Source organism: Protopterus annectens, chromosome 2.part2 (genome assembly GCF_019279795.1).
Source record: "Protopterus annectens isolate FY-2018-M chromosome 2.part2, PAN1.0, whole genome shotgun sequence".
Taxonomy (NCBI): Eukaryota; Metazoa; Chordata; order Ceratodontiformes; family Protopteridae; genus Protopterus; species Protopterus annectens.
The window spans coordinates 2733696-2745802 of NC_056730.1; positions in this window are offsets into that span (position 1 = coordinate 2733696).

Sequence of the window (12107 nt, forward strand, 5' to 3'; positions counted from 1 at the left end):
ATGCAATAATTGTCTTTTGTATGAAAGACTCAAACACTGGCCATCTTAAAAAGTGGCAATTGTAGGAATACTGGCTATTCGATATGCTGTGCACCCTCTAAATATATATCTTCTTATACACATGTGTATGCATGTATGTGTATATACATATATATGTATATATATCTATATATATATCTATATATATATATATATATATATATATATATATATATATATATATATATACATATATATATATATATATATATGTGTGTGTGTGTGTGTGTGTGTGTGTGTGTGTATATATATATATATATATATATATATATATATATGTATCATTAGAAAGTTTACTGCTTCCACATTGTGCATTCCTTATGGTAGACAGACTGTTCTGCATGATATGTTATTGATATCATCTTGACATGGTACACTTGAGATGGATTACTGTTAACTTGTTGTGGCTATGTTGTGTAGAGTCCTGGATATGGGACTTGCAAGTGCTGGTTATTGTGTTGCAAGGAAAATCTGTTCGGCTTTGGAGAAGGGGATGATATCAATAATTATAAGAGGTACTTATTTTGGGCCCCTTCACCCCTGATTAACAGTGCCTTTGGTCAGATGTTTTGCAGTGAGAGGTTCAGAGTGTGTATCCAATGTGCAAACGCAATACACATTTATATATATTATATATATCTATATATATATATATATATATATATATATATATATATATATGTGTGTGTGTGTGTGTGTGTGTGTGTGTGTGTGTGTGTGTGTGTGTGTCTGCAGATATATATTGATATATATATATATATATATATATATATATATATATATATATATACATATAGATATATATATATATATATATATATATATATATATAGATATATATATATATATACACATAGACATATATATGTAGACACACACACACACACATATATATATATATATATATATATATATATATATATATATATATAGATATAGAGACATATATAGCTATATATAGTATATATACATCTACATGTATATATACATCTACATATATAAATACATTTCCCCTACTGTTGAATGACTATGCTGGATGATATTTTTGAGAAAACATCATCTTTCTTTACATTGAAATGGGTTAGTTGTAAATTGCTGTGGCTATAGTGTACAGGGTCCTGGGTTTGAAACTTGCAAGGGCTGGTTATTTTGTTGCTGGTCAGAACAACAGCTGTTGGAGACAGAGTGATTGAGGTACTTTAAAGCAGTTGTAAGCGAGTTTGTGCGGGTTTGTATGGAGCTAAGCAATGCTTACTGCTTCCATTCATGTAGACAAGAGTGCATACATTTGGGGGTGCACTTGAAGGTTGCTGCCTTCTATGTGTTTGTGTTTTTTTTTTCAGTGTCTGCAGACACTGAAATGTTACCTACTTACATTTCAGTGTCTGCGGACACTCATTTACTATATAATATTAGAGCCAGGCTCTAATACTGTATAACTTGAAACTTATATGTGTCACAAAGTGCCATTTGGCACTTTCTGAGCGAAGGGGGCATGTTGCATGTGCAGGCACTGCTGACACACATCCCCTGTGCTTGCTCCTGGTTTGTATCTGTTTAGATTAAAGTGCAGCGTGCCTTCATGCATATGCAAGGTGCGCTGCTGATCTAAATGGACACGAAACACTCCATGTAAGAATAGTCTTATTCTTGCACGGAGCTTCGTGAATCCTGGGGAAAATTAAATCCATTGGGTAACCTCTTTCAAAAAAAATCAATTCTATCTTTTCCTTTTTCCTTCTCAGAAATACTCTTATGAAAAATAATTTTCAATATGCCCACAAACTGTCCCTTAATCATACTTTTTATATACTAAAGGGTAACAGCTTTTGTAATGCAAATATCCTTTTGAAAATGTTTTAGACCAAAAATATTAGACATGAAATAATGCACACCTTTAACAAGCAAAAGTTGCATCTAAATATTAATTTTGTCAATGGCATATGAATATAATGTGATATTAATCAGATTAGATGATTCTTGTATATGTCTCATAAATTCTTTAATCTTAATCTCATAAATTACATATATCATCTAGGTACCTCAAGTAGAGTTTTCAATGGCCTGATACAATAAAGCCTACACTAAGTGTTCACAGTGTACACCAAGTGTACACAATCCCCAAATTCAGCAAACGTCCTTGCAGGAATAACTTATTCCTGCACAGAAGGGAGCGTTCCAGTGCAGCACAGCAGTGCACCATGCATATGTATGAAGGCGCACTGCCGTGCTCTAATACGTACATGGGGATGTGTACGAGCGCAGGGGGTTGTCTGAGAGCAGTGCTCTCACAATACACACACACGCAGACACACACACACACACACACACACACACACACACACACACACACACACACACACACACACACACATACACACTAGAATTCCCATATGGAAATCTAAAAAGAGCGAGATCTCTAGTCACACCTCTCAATCCATTAGAGTAAGAAATCTGGACAAAGCCATAACAGACAACTGCTAAATATTGTTATTAGAAACTTAGAAAGTTGATAGAATAACAGGTTTTGCATTAGCATGAATTTTGTGAAGGGTATGACATCTAAAATGCGCACCTCTCAACCTTTTAGAGTAAGAAATCTGGACAAAGCCATAAGGAACAACTGTGAAATATTGCTATTACAAACTTAGAAAGTTGATAGAATAATAGGTTTTGTATTAGCATGAATTTTCTAAAGGGTATGAAGTATAAAACACAAATGTTTGTCATTATTGTCATCTTCAATCGTTAATGATGTGCCACAGAGCCACAAGTTTATGAAAAGTGGACTATGAATATAAGGCAAAAATCCGGACATACTGTGAAAAGTTATATATCATCCATGTTTGCAAAGCACAGCCCCCAACCAATAAATCTTTTTTTTTTCACGTTTAGCTGTGCGGGTGTGCCAAATGCTTAACTATGCTCAGCCCAGCTTAAGCGGCAAGAGAAGTTAGATGGCAATAGACATCCAACATAAGCAGTAGCATGATAATGTAGCAGTTAGAGCACATGTTTTGCATATAGTCATTTATAGTTCAAACCTCACCAAAGCCATTTCCATTTTGTATGTGAAATCATTACAATCTTAATTTATTTGTATATTTATGTAGGAAGTAACTTATATTTCTCAACCAGAGTAGTATATTAGGCCCAGATGTGAGGTGTCAGTGTAATAAAGTTGTGAAACCTCCTATAAACACAAATACCCCATACAGTATAGTCACACAAGAATAAATGTAATGAAAGCACATTGGGGGATGTCAGGGAAGTAAACAAATTTATAATATGTCAGGATTGATAAATCAAACGCATATAGGTAATCCATAAAATAAAACATAAGCAATGATAAGCATTGCACACCTATGCTGACCAGGTATAAGCATTGTGTAAATATGAAGGCTAAGCAATGAGTAGCCCAGCTAAATGGATTTGTCCATTGGTAAGCAGTGCTGAACCTGCCCCTTTAAGCACTGCCAACCTTAGCTAAGCAGGTTTGCCCATAGCTTAGCTTAGCTCAGCATATTCAAAACCACCCAATCACGGCAAAGTGTGGGAAATCAGCCATATTTAAACCTCGCAGGCAGGAATTCAGCTCTTAACTGGTTGTAGCACCCCACTGTAGGCAGTATAGCAGGTTTGGGAGAGGGCATGCACTTTCAGGTGCAGTGCTGGGGCATACAGGAGTCCAAGGTAATGGTAGGACTCCTGGTAAAAATCCATGACATGAGACTGCTGCAGGACCAGTACCAGGGCTCCCAATATAAAGTGGAAGCCTGGGAAAGTCTCGCCCGTGATCTCACCAGTGCCACTGATATCCCTCAGACTGGTAAGCAGGTCAGGCCCCACTATGCCAACTTGAAGTGGAGGAAGAGGGAGCTTTTGGAACAGTGAGCCAAGAAGCATGACAGAGGGGTGATGTCCCAGCAGTGTGTAAGTTTTCATAGCAATAACTGTTTACCAAAGTCCAGCCTGTGTATTTGATGGCTAGGTATGCCTAAATGTTTCTCTATCTGCATTACAGCTCCAGCTGAGCGGGCTGCAAACCAGGAAGGCCATGTCAGCAGGTTGCAAAGGCTAAGTTGCGAGGCTGATGAGTAACAATCTAGCTTGTAGTATTCATACCAAATAAATATAAAGGAGTAGAATGTCACCTTGCATTATTAAAAATGGCTATGGTTTGTACTGAATAAAGCAGACAATATTACAGTAATAGTCTCATATAGGTCATATATTAATAAAACTGTAACTGCCTGTCAATAAAATTCAAAACCCTGGACTGGTTGTTTAATCTGGTATGGTATGATTTGAAATGTGTACAGGTTATGCATAGCAACTATAGCTCTTAAAGCATTAAACAATCACGTCTCATCTGACAAAGTTAGTGCCTCTATAACACATGAGATTAACTGATATTACACATGTTATGCACCAAGATCTGATATCTGAATAGTAATGTTGTGTTAACCACTGTTTTCCACACTGTGCTATGTGAAAAGGGATGTATAGCAATGTATGTATAAGAATGTTGTAATTACAAGGTCAGATCGTACAACAAAGACAGAATGAGAAAGAAATCATTCAAAGAAGACCCAGACATTTCTCAATAATGCCCTCTGATGAAATACACACTTGTTATATTTTTAGCAGAAATGGCCACAGTTCGAATCCTGGGAGTGGTAGTAAGCTATATGCATAATTTCAACTTAGATTTTGTGAAAATGTGTAGAAACAGTCAGGTAGTATTAACAAACATTCCCTCCACAGGTCTTCCAGGTAAGAGAAGATATAAAGCAGCTATAAGAAGGCTGTAGCTATACTGTGTCCAACACCCATGGTCCAACCCCAAGGCTGCAAATGACAGTAAGATAAGTACATACACCAAGTGGTCTCCCCCAAGAAATATTCAAAAGTGTTATACTATCACAGCTACTGGTCCCTGCTAACAACAACCAAGGTGACGGATAGAAATCAAGGCAGAGTGTGTCAGTATCACACACACACACACACACACACACACACACACACACACACACACACACACACACACACACACACACACACACACACACACACACACACACACACACACACACACACACACACACACACACACACAGTATAAGTGCACATATGTAACCATGGCTATGTGAATATGGGTAGAAACAGTCATGAAGTATTAACAAACATTCCCTCCACAGGTCTTCCAGGTAAGAGAAAGTATGAAGTAGCTATAGGACGGCTATAATTATGCTGTGTACAAACATATCACTGCCCAACCCAAGGCCACAGCTGTTGTAATAACACCTGTAGAGTAATGAGTAGAGCAATGATCATTAAAGCTGTGACCACTGCAAGAATCTACATTTATTAACTGACATCTTTCTCTCTCCCCCACTTTATCTTCACCAATAATCTAAACACATAAATGAATGGGTATATTTTTCACCAAACCTACTGGTGGGACATGTGTCCTGTTGTTCTACAAACATTGAAATTTATTCCAATTAATGTTCCCTGTTCAAATACTATCATTGATGGCCTGTTGCTATCAATGTAACTTGCATGCTGGTTTAATGTCCACTGTGGTTCCATATATGCATGTGTTCTGTTTGCTATGCAAATATTCCAAATCTGTTATTTTGGGTTAATGGGAATACTCATGCATGCTGTTATAACTAATCCTGGAATGTGTTTACCATCACTAACCTACATATGTTCTAAAACTGCAACAACATAGCATGTCAGGGAAGGCTGATCCCAGCGGATCCACCTCTCCTGCCTCATCTGGCTGTGTCACAGGGCCCCAGCACATTTGGAACCCACCCCAGGACCCCTTCATCTGCTGGTCCTTCACTACCTTCAGGTGAAACTGTCTCAGGGGATGGGGCTTGAACTCCCACTGGGCGTGGGTGTGGACAGGATCCTGTCACCCAAAGGCAGGTCCAAGGTTTTGGTGCGTAGCGAGCTCCACAAGGAATTTGGAGATCTGCTATGCTAGCTTAAGGGCCGCAAGGCGCAATTACAGGGTCAGTCTGCCACTCCTGCTCAGCCCCCAGCACAGCCACCTTTGGGTCCATGAAGGTGCAGTGGTGACTGCCCATGGGTGGGGACCTCAGTCCCACTGTATCCATTTGGGGGCTCGTGGCCTTCCAATTACCAAACACCCCTCCCTGTCCAAGGTGTTTACCCCCACATGTGTCATATATCGTCCCTGCATGCTGTCTTGTCTGTCTTGTCTATCTTCCTACCCAACTTACCTCCCCAAATCTACCTACTGTCCTCCCCCAACATCCCACTCTCACCTTAAGAAAAACAAAAGGGCAATCTGTTCCCCCCAAAAATATTTTGCCCCATACATAGCTGTCCATTTCACACATGTGTCCACTGGACACATGTAATCTTGTCTAATTGGCTTCAGAACACATTATTGTTTTCCTCACCCTTCTCTCTCAGGGGTTTGAGTATCCAAATTTACCTCCGAAATTCAGTATATATGCACAGCTATTGCTGTAGAAGAAATGGACAGCTATGGACCTTCCATACATCCATCATGCAAATCTTTCATATTGCTTTAGCCTCTTTTTGCCCCCTTAATCACCACTTTCCTATCACCCCTTTTTTCTTTTCTTTTAAAGAAATTAGCACAAGGGTAAGTGGGAGTAAGCAGTACTAAGCCTGTTTGCATAGTGCTAAGTGATACCTACAGAAATTAAGCACTTTTAAGGCTAACTGTCTGTAAACATATTTAACCGGAAGTTAACATTGCTTACCACCCCACAAACCCACACAAACCCAGTTACAATTGCTTAAAAGTGCCTTAATCACTCCATATCCAACAGTACTTGTTCTGCCCAGCAACAAAATAATCAGCCCTAGCAAATCTTGAATCCAGGGCCCTGCATATCATAGGCACAGAAAGATACCACTAACCTGTAGATATGTCTGTTTGTTCAAACATAGCATGCAGCACAGTCATTCAACAGTAGGGAAAATGTGTGTGTGTGTGTGTGTGTGTGTGTGTGTGTGTGTGTGTGTGTGTGTGTGTGTGTGTGTGTGTGTATATATATATATATATATATATATATATATATATGTGTATACATATATATATATCTATATATATATCTATATATATATATATATATATATATATATATATATATACATATATATATACATATATATAAATGTATATATGGGTCTAACTGATAACGCCGACATGCTAAAACACCGACAACGAAATAAACGACACCACAAAACTGAAAGTTCAAAAACAAGAAACTTTACATGCCCAACAAACCACAATCCCGACAATCAACAAAACAAATACCTTTTCCGAAAAACACACACAACACAAGCACACCAACAACCTTACAAACCTACACTAAACCTTACATACACAACTATCTATGCACTAACCTTAACCCAAACCCTAACCCTAAGGTCCGTCACTATTGTGCACTTACCTTACCTGCACCCTAACCCTAACTCACTTAATCCACCCCTAACCCTTAAGTCTGCCACTATCACACACTTACCTTACCCGCACCCTAAACCTAACTCACTTAATCCTCCCCTAACCCTTAAGTCTGTCATTATCACACACTTACCTTACCCGCACCCTGACCCTAATGTCCGTCCCTATCGCACACTTACCTTAACATGTCGGTGTTCTCAGCATTGGGATTTTCAGCTTTCGGTCTTCTCCATTGTCGATCTTCCAGTGTCAGTTATCTTGTTGTTGTTCTTTTCAGCTTTCTGCGTTATCAGGTAGACCCCGTATATATATATATATATATATATATATATATATGTATTAGACAGAGGCACAGTAAACTAAACCTTAAAAAGGGCACAGTATACTCAAATCAAGGGGTGGCGTAAGCCATACAGAATCGGGCTAGGCTTATAATTGCCCCAGGGCAGATAGCCTAGTATGAACCTATGAACCTGTATGTATATATATTTATATATATATATATATATATATATATATATATATATATATATATATATGTATATATATATATATGTGTGTGTGTGTGTGTGTGTGTGTGTGTGTGTGTGTATATATATAAATATATATATATATATATATATACATATATATATATATATATATATATATATATATATATATACATATACATATACATATACGTATATACATATATAGGAAACTGATGCTGAATAAGGTGAAGTCCCAAGACTGGAAAAAACCCTTATCAACCTCAACAAAAGGTTGACATCCCTCATCAAATCCTCTAAACCTAGCTATGAAAACAGAATTGCAGCAGATAGTAAAGACAACCACAAGGCCTTCTATAGTTATGAAAAGATTCTCCACGGCAATACCCAGATTTGCCCTGAGCTACTGCACAATGGTACCGCCTATATGGAGCCAACAGATTCACTGCAAACCTTACTCTTCTCACCCCCCCCAAAGAACCAATAACAATAACAGTAGATTGCCAGACACCCGGTATTACTGCTGCACAGGTTAAAACAGCACTCTCCAAAGCCAAGAATACAGCTTCTATGGGACCTGACAATATCCCTGGCTGTGTTCTACATGAACTACAGAGTGAACTGGCACCTCACCTGTGTGCCCTGTTCAATCACAGACACACCTCAGGCTTTGTCCCTACCGAATGGTGCACTGCTGCAGTCATCCATCTCCACAAAGGAGGAGCGACTACAGACCCTGGTTATTATCACCCCATTAGCCTGATGAGTCTAATACGCAAAGCTATGGAATGCATCATCATGGACATAATAAACAAGGATATAGGGAATCTCCAAACTCTGGATCCTGCACAGTTTGGTTTTATGAAAAGTAAATCATGCCTGCTCAACTTGGCCGACTTCTTTGAGTCAGTCACCAGAGCTGGGCATGAAGGCAAGGTGGTTCATACAGCCTACCTTGATCTGGCCAAGGCATTTGATGCCATTCTCCACTCAGGAATCATAGAAAAACACACTAAGCTAGGCATCAACCCCAATATCACTAGGTGGATTGCAAATCGGCTCACAGATAGAACACACAGTGTGAAAGTAGCTGACTCCAAGTCAGACAGCCAACCAGTCACAAGTGGAGTCTCACAGGGTTCAGTCCTGGGTCCTCTTCTGTTTGGTATCTACTTCTCGGACATCCAGGCCAACATGAAGGGACTCTGGCTGACAAAGTTTGCAAACGATTGCAAGTTGGGTGCTATTATTAGCTCCCCAAGTGATGCTGACACAGAAAGGCCTGAATGAGACCAACGACTGGTGTCAGAACCATAGCCTTAAGCTCAATGCCAAAAAAGGTGTCGTCATCCCCCTTAGGAAAAACCCAGTTCCCTTGAATTACCGCATTGATGGTAGCCCACTGAACGCAAAAGGCATTATAAAAGTTCTGGGAACACAGGTTGACAGCAACCTCTCTTTTGAGCAGCACATTGCCACTGTCATCAGAAAGTCCTTTTATGCGGCACATCTCATTACTATGGGTTTTGCAACCCAGAAGAAAGGGGTCATACTCTCCCTCTACTCTTCCCTTATTAGGCCAATCATTGACTACAATGCCCAATGTGGCATGTACCTCACTAGACACCTTCAACAATTGGAGAGGATGCAAAAGTACCTCACAAAGATGATCCTAGGCCTTAAACACTTGTCCTATATGGACAGACTCAAAAAACTCCATCTATTCTATGTGTCATATTGCCTACTTTGAAGCGATCTCTGCTTGACTTACAAAGCCATGTCTGACCTAGCTCTGTTAGATAGGGGCCAAGGGTACTAGCTGCTAGATTAAGGGCCTAGGGAACTAACCAAAGGGGTGGTGAATACCGCACAACGTGGCTGGGCTAATATATGCCTTCGGGCAGATAGCCCAGTATCTATCTACCTATGTTAGAAATGCTACATCTAAGGAAATCCCAATCCCTCTGCACCACATCCTCCTAAGCCCTCAACCTCATAACCACAAGGAACAGAATATGCTGGAGGGACAGGATCATAACCCAGAGACTGCTCATGCTATGGAATAGACTTACCATACATGTCAAGCAGACCACCTCACTGGCCGTCTTCAAGATAAATCTTGATGAGTGCATGGGAAATAGATAATTCATCCCAGGGATCACTCCAGTGGCTCTACTTGACAGAGGCACTAGGAACTAAGGTAGGGTCGCACAATGCCAGGATAAGCCTTTGGGCTAGGCTTGTAAAGGCTCCAGGGCCATTAGCCTAGTACACACATATGAACACATATAAATACACACACACACACACACACACACAGATATATATATATATATATATATATATATATATATATATATATATATATATACACACATATATACATATATACGTATAAATATGAATACATATATATATGTGTGTGTGTGTGTGTGTGTGTGTGTATATATCTATATAGATATATAGATATATATTCACATGTATATAATAATTTATATATAAATATATATAGAGAGAGAGTATATAAAGAGCGTGCACAGAAAATCAAACAGCCAGTAATCCTACAGTCACCACCTTTTCAAATGGCCAGAGTCTGTTTCTTTCCCTGTAATGAGAATTATTGCATTAAAACATATACCCACACTCAATGCAAAGGACATAACACCACACTTTTTGCATAAATATAAATGTTCATTTGTGGACTATTTAAGTGGTTTATGCCATTTCTTATAGCATTTAGGTGTTTGAAATACAAAATGACTGATTTATGCAACTAGCAAAGAAAACATATGATACATTCTTTGTCCTACCATCTGAAGACATTTGTCAGTTTTTATCATCAGGACACAAATGCATGAAGAGTGTCCCTCACAAAGAGGAACAGGTGGTAACCCAAAGTAATCCGCAAAAAATTAGATACTCTGCTATACTGGCCAAAACCTTCAAGTAGTACAACAGTAAACACACTTTTGTCTTGAAGACAAGAATCAATCAACAATTAATTGCAGATTCAGTTCAACAGCCTCCAGTTGCACTCTGTAGTTAATCCCCTAGGTGGAAAAGTATTAAATGTTATAATGTAAATGGATCCTTTACATAACAACGCTTCATTTCAAACTGTACTATCACACTGACAAACAGAACTGCATGCAAAAAAGTAAGCTATAGCCCAGCACTATCCCCATGGGGAAATGTATGAAACTGTACAGCCATATACCTTTAAGTTTCTTATTAGTAATATCCCTCACATGTTCTAATAGCCTAGGTTAAAACATTTAATACCCCTGCCCCATAAAATGCCTTACAAGGGCATATAACAACATTCTCTATACACTAACCTCTTGACTTTACAGGGGCACACATGTTGTCCAGCTGTAGCCCTTACATTTATGGCCCCTACCTCACAACATGTATGGGAGTCCACAACATCACTGGAATGATATCAGGAATATCAGCACTAAATAATGATAGACCATTACCTATTAACCTCTTACTGCATGACATCTGGACAAAGCCTGGTATATAAGTGGAGGACAGAGGCCAAAACACAGGTCCATATTTGAAATATTGCTTTTATACACTGTGAAAGTTGCTGGTGTTAAAGGATTGGTTGCAACATACCCTTTCTGAGGAATATGATGTCAGAAACCCAAATGGATGTTGCCATGTACCGATAGCAATCAACAGAGAAAATGCCACTGATTTGTCAAAGACAACACCTGTCTGGGGAACAGACAAATCATAGTAGCCAAACCTCTGGCCATTATGTGGATAGCCCCACAATTGAGAGCTATGCAGACAGACTGCATTATATGCAAAAGTAGCATGTACACACAAACTCTGTAAAACTGGCAGTATTCAAAGCATATAACAGCAATACTCACACTCTGTCCCTAGGTCTGGAACCTTATGTAAACATGTAGTTGGCCTGTGTCCAAAAGTATTGTTGTAAGAGGTATTCCTACCTGCTGTCTGTAACACTGCTGCCCCCACACATGAAAGATGTCTTTCATACTGGCAAGGTAAAGGGACAATGCCCACATGAAGTAGTCATTTATAGTAGTGGGTTGCTATGATGTTGGCTGTTGGATGAACTA